General features: G+C 41.5%; 1 pseudogene across 1 annotated transcript; it reads left to right on the top strand.

Moving 5' to 3' along the window:
* Positions 1-322: 322 nt before the first annotated feature.
* Positions 323-7,800, top strand: LOC110043916 (uncharacterized; annotated as a pseudogene). The gene is made up of 3 exons (XR_016202155.1): positions 323-1,205; positions 2,408-7,169; positions 7,255-7,800. The product of XR_016202155.1 is annotated as an uncharacterized LOC110043916 (transcript).
* The last annotated feature ends 2,415 nt before the right edge of the window (positions 7,801-10,215 follow it).

The raw sequence follows: 10,215 nt of genomic DNA, 5'->3' as shown, positions 1-10,215 counted from the left end.
ATAAATTCTCATCCTAAAAAAACAATATTTTTTATATTTTAAAACGATTTTGTTCTAATCACTCCTTGATTTACGTTCACTGTTGTTCTTTCAACAGGGACAGTATTGTCCTGGCGATATAAACACTTTTCACCGGGATTAGTTATTGCTATGTATGTAACATACTTAAAGTTATACTATGATACCAGGTTTTGTCCGTTAAAAATTGAAATTGCTCGATTTCGTATCGGATTTCGCTTTAATTTTTCAATTTTTCAATCGCTGCCAAGGCCACCATACAATGATAACTGTTCTGTGTCGTTCTTTTAACAGGGACAGTATTGTCGTCTTGGCAATATAAACACTTTTCACTGGAATTAGTGTATTGCTATCAGTAATGGCTCTACAGCCGTTTACGAACGAACAGTTGAACTATTTCAAGTTTGCTTTTGTTGTCCTGGATGAGATACCCAAGGTGCTACGCCAAACCTTTAAACAAATGTGGGACAATACCTTTGCACATCTCCCTGGTTACCAGCCGTGGGATGACTCCATTGCTGTGCGAAACATGTTCCTTGCTACAGAGGGTGGTAAGACCAAAGTACCCACACACCTCCCTTACGAAGAATGGGATTGTAGCGCCCTGTTCCAGGCCACTATCTACGCGAAGTCATTCGCTTTACCAGACACAACAGGTCATCACCGGATACTCAGTGATTTGTACTTGAAGCACTGTAAGCTGCCTCATGGAACCTTTCATTCTTCCGTGGTAAGCTTGAGCGGAAATCATGCTGAAACGTTTGCAATGGCGATTGATCAGCTGCGACTCCTAAGAAATGCATTTTGTCACTCATTCAGTTCCGAGATTGACAAAAAGACATTTGATCAATACATTCAACACACTAAAGACTCCATCACTGCTCTTGGAATCACGACTGACCCTATTGATGCCGTTGGAAGTTTGACCGAGTCGGACTTTCCCATCGAAAAAGTTTGCAAGTTAAAAGACGACATCACAAAGGAGTTGCTAACAGAAATCACCTTTCTCAAGGAAAATGTGGAGGATGAACTAATGGGTGTGAGGTCAGATCTTGCTCAGTCGAGGCAGGAACGACAAGAAGACGCCTTAGAGTTGAGAAAGACCATTGAAAAGGCAACTGCAAACCAAGAAATGGCGAATGAGAAAATTGCCGAGATTAAAGAGCTTCTCAAGACTGAGCGACCAGGTAAATAAGCAGCACTCCAGAGTTTTTATTTCAAGTTACAATCCTTTGATAAACTCCAATAGGTGCCTACCATAGAAGAGGACTTGTAAGTAGAGGCACGCTAAAATAGGACGCTACCCTTTTTCCCGTTTCGGTGAGTAACCATCGGCTACCTATGTATAAAAGAAAGAATTTTTCGTAATCTAGTAGTGAAACTAAAATTACATTGCTTCAGCCGTCTATATGGTCAGTGGAAAAGAAATCTCAACATAAGAGTGACTTATCAACTGTAGATTGCTAGCTTTATCAAACCTCTGGAATGAAATGGGCCAGTTAATTAAAATGGACTAACAATATTCAGACGGAGTTTCGTGGTCTCGCGGATCCTGGGGGAAGGGGTGGTTGAGCCCGCACTCTATAACATAAGAGCTGTCACACTGAAACCTGAGGATTTATTGCTCGTTCAAGCTATTTCCTTTGAAGTCCACAACATGGAACTATGACGTCATACGACAAAGAAATGCGTCAGTATTTCTGAACAGACGCCATGTTGGATTTTCTGATGTTTATTTTAAAAGCGTTAGAGAACCACTAAAACTGGCTCAAACGTAGTCAACATCTAGAACAACGCTAGTGCAAGAAATGTTTCAAGTTATTTTCATTTAAAACAGGAAAATTCAAACAACAAGATCCTTGAGCGATGATAAGTCCTACCAATTTGTTCCCAAATAAATTTTAGGAGTTCGTTACCTCAGTGCTTTTGAAGTTTCAAGCAGCCAAAGCTGGTGATGCCCTCAAAAGTCTCCCTTCCCTACTGTTTGAGAAGCGCTAAGCTAGTCCCGGGTTAACGAAAACTTTAAATTGTTTCATAAAATGGCAGCAATGACTTGCGCAAGACACTTGTTGTCTCCTTCAAGAAAATTGGTGAGAAAAAATTGACTTAAAACAAAAAGAATAAACAAAAAATGTTTTCTTTTCTAATCCCGCATTAGCAATAATTAGCCTCCGAATAACTTTGGCCTGAAGGAAAAGTATGTTATATAATACTTGTTTTGTATATTCTATCTCTTGAGTAGCAATGTTTTACTAGCCTCCAGTGCACATATTTATTTATTCATCCATCCATCCATCCATTCGTCCGTCCGTCCGTCCGTCCATCCATCCATCTTCCCGTTCGTTCGTTCGTTAATTTGATTTTTATTTGTTGGTTAATTGATTTACAGGACTTAAAACATTTCTACCGAGATCAAACCTTCCTCCAAAAGTTCCCTACTTCATTGGCCGTGAGGAAGAATGTGATGAAATTGTTGGTCACATGACTACCGAATCTACCCGACTCGTCTCCGTCTGGGGTTCGCCAGGGTTTGGAAAAACATCAGTTGCCATCGCCGTGGGTCATCATCTTCAAGCACGTGAGCTGCCCGTCTACTTTCTCTCATTACGTGGGCTCAAGTCAAAAAGCGATTTAACGTCCAAATTTCTTAGTCTGTTCCGACAAGCTGGGACACTTGAAACTGATAAGTTGCAGGATTTATCAGCTGGCGATGAGCTTTGCTTAATTTTTGACAGACTATCGGATCGCTGTGTTATAATCCTGGATAATGCAGATGACCTGCTTGAATGTGGTGTGCCAAACGTAAAGGAGGAGGTTTTTAACCTCATCGAAGAAAGCCTCAATCGTAGTGACAAGGTCAACTTTCTTTTAACCACAAGAGAGTCGTTCCCCTATTTGAATTTACATTTTCAGGGAAACAAGTCTGTCAGAATAAGAGAGCTAGACAAACTGTCATGTCAAACCCTAGCTGGAAAATTTCTCCCAGAAGCAAGCTCTTCTGATTTGACAAAAGTTTCACAAATCTGTGGGCAGGTTCCCTTAGCCATAAAATTACTGTGTTCCTCCATTTCTGAAGATTTTACTCTGTCAAGTCAGTATCTTGAATTCATGGGGCGTACAGAAAACATTGTAGAAATCTTGGACAACCCTGATTATCCAAGCAATTCGAGACTGAGATCTCTTTTCGAGTCGTCTTTCCAGAGACTTTCTACACAAGACCAAGAGGCACTGGTATCTTTGTGTATTCTTCCTGCGCATTTTGATTTAAAGATTTCCGCAGCTGTTTTGGGGATAACCAGAACCGAAGCAGAAAAGGTGTTGCGAAGACTTCAGAGAAAATCTCTGATTGATTCCTGTTCAGATTTTAGTAAATTCTCTATGCATAAACTAATTCAGTCATTTGCAAGAGAAAAGGGAGAAGCTGACCTGAAAGAAACAGTTCTCGTCTCAAAATCTCGCTTCCATGCATTTTACATTGCCCTGTTCGAGGAACTAAATAATAATTTCCTTTCTGGGCATTCCATGTCTGCGTTCATTGAGTTCTATGAAGAGGAAAAAAACATTGTTCAAAGTCTAATTGATGGTTGTTTGGAGTCGAAAACAGCCGACAGAGTTTTCCATGTTTTGGCGAAAGCAGAGTTGTTTCTTGACACTCTATTTTTTAATGAGGGTTCTACGTTTGACAAAATTCTCGATTCAGCAATAATGGCGGCTCATCAGACTGGGAAAAATGTTTCCTACCGGAACCTACTTACTTCCAAGGCGTTTAGACAAGTGACCTGGGGCGCAAGTGGAAACACAGAGAAGTTGCTTTTTATGTCCAAGGCTGTTAAAGTGCCAACTTCTTCCCATTGTGATGGAGAGAAAGGAAAACACTTGTTCTACTATGGACTCCATCAGCTTGTTATCGGAAAGACAGAGGATGGACTGAAAGTTTTGGAAGAAGCGCTTTCCTCCATGAACACAAGTCAAGAGCACACCATTTTGAGGATTGTTATTTTTCAAATTTTTGCAATCTATTACCAAAGCAAAAATGATTCCGTGAGCTCATCCAACTTTTATCTAAAGGCACTAAAGGAATGCAGAGATGCCAGAGACAATTGTTTACTGGTGATACCTTTGCCAGAGCCAGAAATAAAGAAAGTTGGTGAACAACGCATCATTCCGACAAACAAAGCAATTCCGTCGGAAAACCAGTCTCTTCAAGCTGAAGTTATCTTTCTTGTGAGCGAAGTAATAGCAAACTTCTCTACCTCTGAAAACAATCAAATTCTTGGCGACTTGTTGCTTACCATAATAAACGACTGTGAAGCAACACTCAACACCACTAAAACTGGTTGGTTTACCTTTCATCGCAATGTCGTTAATGTGCTCGAGTCACTTGGTAGGGATAAAGACGCTTTAATGCTTACAGAGGAAAAGATAAACTTTCACAAACGCGCACTGCAACAAAGCGATAAAAAAAAAGACAAGAGTGGTAAAAGTCAAGAACAACAGGAGAAGGCGCTAGCCAAGAACTATTTCGACCTAGGCAAAATTCAATACCGGAAAGGCAACTACACAGAAGCTATCACATCGTTCACACGTTCACTTAATATCAGAATTAAATTGTTTGGAGAAGAACATTCTGAGACCGCTGACAGCTACCATTCAGTAGGAAGTACACAGCATTCCCTGAGTGATTACACCGCCGCCCTTGAGTCAGCCAAGCGTGCTCTTGATATCAGAGTTAAATTGTTTGGTGAAGAACATCCCAAGACCGCTGACAGCTACTGTGAAATAGGAGTTACACAGCATTTCCTGAGTGATTACACCACCGCCCTTGAGTCCGCGAAGCGTGCTCTTGATATCAGAGTTAAATTGTTTGGTGAAGAACATCCCGAGACCGCTGACAGCTACTGTGAAATAGGAGTTACACAGCATTCGCTGAGTGATTACACCGCCGCCCTTGAGTCAAAGAAGCGTGCTCTTGATATCAGAGTTACATTGTTTGGTGAAGAACACCCCGAGACCGCTGACAGCTACCATTCAGTAGCATTGCCTGAGTGATTACACCGCCGCCCTTGAGTCAAGGAAGCGTGCTCTTGATATCAGAGTTAAATTGTTTGGTGAAGAACATTCCAAGACCGCTGACAGCTACCATTCAGTAGGAAGTACACAGCATTGCCTGAGTGATTACACCGCCGCCCTTGAGTCCGCGAAGCGTGCTCTTGATATCAGAATTAAATTGTTTGGTGAAGAACATCCCGAGACCGCTGACAGCTACTGTGAAATAGGAGTTACACAGCATTCGCTGAGTGATTACACCGCCGCCCTTGAGTCGAGGAAGCGTGCTCTTGATATCAGAGTTAAATTGTTTGGTGAAGAACATCCCAAGACCGCTGACAGCTACCATTCAGTAGGAAGTACACAGCATTGCCTGAGTGATTACACCGCCGCCCTTGAGTCAAAGAAGCGTGCTCTTGATATCAGAGTTAAATTGTTTGGTGAAGAACATCCCAAGACCGCTGACAGCTACCATTCACTAGGAGTTAAACAGCATTCCCTGAGTGATTACACCGCCGCCCTTGAGTCCGCGAAGCGTGCTCTTGATATCAGAGTTAAATTGTTTGGTGAAGAACATCCCAAGACCGCTGACACCTACCATTTACTAGGAGTTACACAGCATTGCCTGAGTGATTACACCGCCGCCCTTGAGTCAAGGAAGCGTGCTCTTGATATCAGAGTTAAATTGTTTGGTGAAGAACATCCCAAGACCGCTGACAGTTACCATTCAGTATGAAGTACACAGCATTGCCTGAGTGATTACACCGCCGCCCTTGAGTCAAAGAAGCGTGCTCTTGATATCAGAGTTAAATTGTTTGGTGAAGAACATCCCAAGACCGCTGACAGCTACCAATCACTAGGAGTTAAACAGTATTCCCTGAGTGATTACACCGCCGCCCTTGAGTCCGGGAAGCGTGCTCTTGATATCAGAGTTAAATTCTTTGGTGAAGAACATCCCAAGACCGCTGACAGCTACCATTTACTAGGAGTTACACAGGATTCCCTGAGCTATTACACCGCCGCCCTTGAGTCCGCGAAGCGTGCTCTTGATATCAGAGTTAAATTGTTTGGTGAAGAACATCCCAAGACCGCTGACAGCTACCAATCACTAGGAGTTACACAGCATTCTCTGAGTGTTTACACCGCCGCCCTTGAGTCCGCGAAGCGTGCTCTTGATATCAGAGTTAAATTGTTTGGTGAAGAACATCCCAAGACCGCTGACAGCTACCAATCACTAGGAGTTACACAGCAATCCCTGAGTGATTACACCGCCGCCCTTGAGTCAAAAAAGCGTGCTCTTGATATCAGAGTTAAATTGTTTGGTGAAGAACATCCCAAGACCGCTGACAGCTACTCTGAAATAGGAGTTACACAGCATTCCCTGAGTGATTACAACGCCGCCCTTGAGTCAAGGAAGCGTGCTCTTGATATCAGAGTTAAATTGTTTGGTGAAGAACGTCCCGAGACCGCTGACAGCTACTGTGAAATAGGAGTTACACAGCATTCGCTGAGTGATTACACCGCCGCCCTTGAGTCAAAGAAGCGTGCTCTTGATATCAGAGTTACATTGTTTGGTGAAGAACACCCCGAGACCGCTGACAGCTACCATTCAGTAGCATTGCCTGAGTGATTACACCGCCGCCCTTGAGTCAAGGAAGCGTGCTCTTGATATCAGAGTTAAATTGTTTGGTGAAGAACATTCCAAGACCGCTGACAGCTACCATTCAGTAGGAAGTACACAGCATTGCCTGAGTGATTACACCGCCGCCCTTGAGTCCGCGAAGCGTGCTCTTGATATCAGAATTAAATTGTTTGGTGAAGAACATCCCGAGACCGCTGACAGCTACTGTGAAATAGGAGTTACACAGCATTCGCTGAGTGATTACACCGCCGCCCTTGAGTCGAGGAAGCGTGCTCTTGATATCAGAGTTAAATTGTTTGGTGAAGAACATCCCAAGACCGCTGACAGCTACCATTCACTAGGAGTTACACAGCATTCGCTGACTGATTACACCGCCGCCCTTGAGTCAGAAAAGCGTGCTCTTGATATCAGAATTAAATTTTTGAATGAAGAGTATCTAATGATCGCTGACAGCTAGTGATGAGTACGTTTTTTAAGTTTTTTACTCCTTCTCTTAAACATCCCTGATTAAGGATGTAACTGTTTTTTTTTTCTTTTTCTTTTCCTAGCCTACAGAGCAGCTGTTTTCTGCGTGCACGGTGTATTCGCGAGGTATCCGTAGTGACTTGTGATCGAGTAGATTAGCCGCCATGTTGGCTTAGGAATAGTGGGCGGTGAAAGAGATGGGAAAATTTTTCTTTCTTCTTCCCCTGCCCATTATTCCAGCTCCTACCCCTCTTGTGGCCTAACCCCAACTACCAGGGCACCGTTTTGTCTCCATCTAAGCCTCTTCCGGGTTTGAATTGAAGCTGGTGGTCGCTTGATCAAAATGCACCTGTTTACGTTATCTCTAGGAATCCAGCATATTAAATGTATCGGTCATCGTCAGATATTGGGCATAGTTACAGAAAATAACATTTTCCTACTTTTCAGACTCGAAAATATGCTCTTGAAACCTCAAACGCAATAATCGTTTAGATATTAGGCCGTTCGATCCGAAGCCTATAGGCTTGTGTTTAGATTCAGTCTTAAGTCCTAAATCTCCACTGAGATTTCTTTTGTATTATATTTGTCATAGCAGTTTGTTCCAAAGCTGAGTTGTAATACCTACTCGACGACTGCAGAATTTGTTATTGTTATTCCAGTTCGCTATCGTGTTTTGAGTCGTTAACGTTAGATGTTCACCTCGTGTATTTTACGGTTAGCTAGAAAATTCTTATAAACACAAAGCCCTCTGCAAATATAAGCCTGTCTAGGTAGATAACGGTAAATTCCTTCTGATGAAATGCACTCCGTCATTTTTTCTAGTCAACAAAGGCAAAGAAATCATGATTAACCAGGAGAAAATTGGCGAGAATTTTTAGAAGCCAGAACAGTTTGTTATGTAAAAATTATAGCCAGAACTTATTTAAACCGGTCTTTTCTTAGTCTTCAGAAGAAATATAATAGGAACACGAAAAAAACTCGCTTCTGGCAGAAAAGTACTGAAAGTTAAAATTTTCAAGTCGGATTGTTTCTATGGAAACCGGTGATGCTAATACTTGTATAATGCTGATTATGATTAAGGATTACGCGTAGATATCGAATTTATCTTCGAGTGTTCAACGCGATATCTCACGAGTGAGCCCAGCTAACAAGTGAGATATGAACTTGAACACGAGAAGAGAAATTTCACATTTACAAGCAACCTTGTATTTTTTAAGTTTTCCGAAGTTTTCCGACTACTTTCCGAAGATTTACAAAGACTCTCCAAAAGTTAACCGAAGGCTACACGAACGTTTCCGAGCATTTCCCGAAGATTACCGGATTTACAAAGACTTCCGGCGAAGGTGTTTCAATTAAACACCAACAAATTTAAGTGCAGTTTAAAGGGTTAAACATGATATCAAACGTCAATATTATTTCATCGATATGATCAACTGAAATTATCGTAATTTTACACGTGTTCAATTACGGCTTTTCTCAGGGCTTGTAATCGATGTAAAACACCGCAGACCAGATTTCTTTACTGAGGCGATCATAGAAACCAGAGAAGCAGCGAGATCAAAGGTAGCTGCCAGCCCCCTGCCCCAGACATACTAATTGATTCACACTTAAATCGGAAAACTAAGTAGAATTTATAGCTAAAAACATCAAAAAAAGTATTAGCGTTTTACTTAAGTTATATTAAGGCATCGTGTTGATTTAAAGTGTTGTGCTTTCAAAATGATTTAAGGATATTGAATTTACCCTACGAAAATATCAAATCTCAAGGTCTTGTTGAAAGAGAGGTAACATTTCATTAACAATGCATCTTTAACCTCTGTGTTAAGGGCCTTTTGCACTGCTCTGTATAGTGGCTAGTTTTCACTAGCGCGTAACCAGAAAGAACATACGCAGTGTGAAGTAGGGTGTTGTTAACTGCCATTTGTTGGGAAATTTTCCTAACAAAAGGCTCTAATTACATTGCTGCCACATTTCCCTGACTTTAATGGTAGAAAATTAACCGTGTTAGATCAAATTTTCCTTGGTTGAAAATTTCAATTTTTTCTGACTCAAGATAAAAATTCCTTGACTTTTCCCTGACCTGAAGAATTTTTTCCCCTGACCATTTCCTGACCTGTGACAACACTGTAATTGTCAACATCTTACTGCCTTTTCGTATGTGCTAGTAAGCTGCTGGCAGCCAGTTTCTTCTCTTACGCCTCGTCCACACCACGCCGGAGACATTGGAAACCGGCGTTTTCACTCTCAAAACGCATCAATTGCTTTTCGTCCACACTACGCCGGAGAAATTTGAAAACGCATTAATCACCGCTCATTTTGTTTTTGTGTTTGAGGAAAACTCGGGCAGAGAAATCACGCGATTATCGTGACGCCATCGTTTTCGAAAAGCTCCATTTTAAGATGTTTCATGTCCACACAAACGAAAAGCCGACGTTCTCAAATTTTCCCCGATTTGAAGAGCGTTTTTGAAAAGTTCCGTTTCCGGGACAGATTAGTGTGGACAGTAGGCCTTACCGATACCGTGTTTTCAAATTCCTCCGGTGAAATGTGGACTCGGCCTTAGGTCTCTAAGACAAGTGTTTATCAGTTTCGTCTCACCCCTTTGAGACTAAAGCGTGTCGCCTTTTAATCCCTGCTGAATTCCAAGAGAAAAACAAACTGCCTGTAGTCTAATGTGCTAGCCTGAGTGAAAGTCACCCTTTAGAAAAAGCATTGTACACAGAAATCAACTAAATGTAGATACTAGAAAACACTCCAATTACTAATTTAGAGAAAATTGCTATCATTTTATTCACTGCATTATAAATGCAATATATTATTGCTTGTTAAGTATATTATATTTCTCTTCTTAGAATATTTCTACTAGTATTGCTCAACACGACTGCACATCAGTCTCCAAACGTTAAGCATTATTACGTATTAAAGTTGTCTCCTGGACAGATTTTCATGTGACTGTAATTGGTTAAAAACGCTCCGTGCAATTTATGCAACCGCCCCTAACCAATCAGAGCGGAGACTATATTCTCAAAGCCAATCAGGTGCGT

The sequence above is a fragment of the Orbicella faveolata genome, unplaced genomic scaffold, assembly GCF_042242905.1.
Source record: "Orbicella faveolata isolate gen_17 unplaced genomic scaffold, um_ofav_v1 contig_35, whole genome shotgun sequence".
NCBI lineage: Eukaryota > Metazoa > Cnidaria > Anthozoa > Scleractinia > Merulinidae > Orbicella > Orbicella faveolata.
The sequence above is the reverse complement of the archived record's forward strand: the minus strand, read 5'-3'. Positions and strand labels throughout refer to the sequence as shown.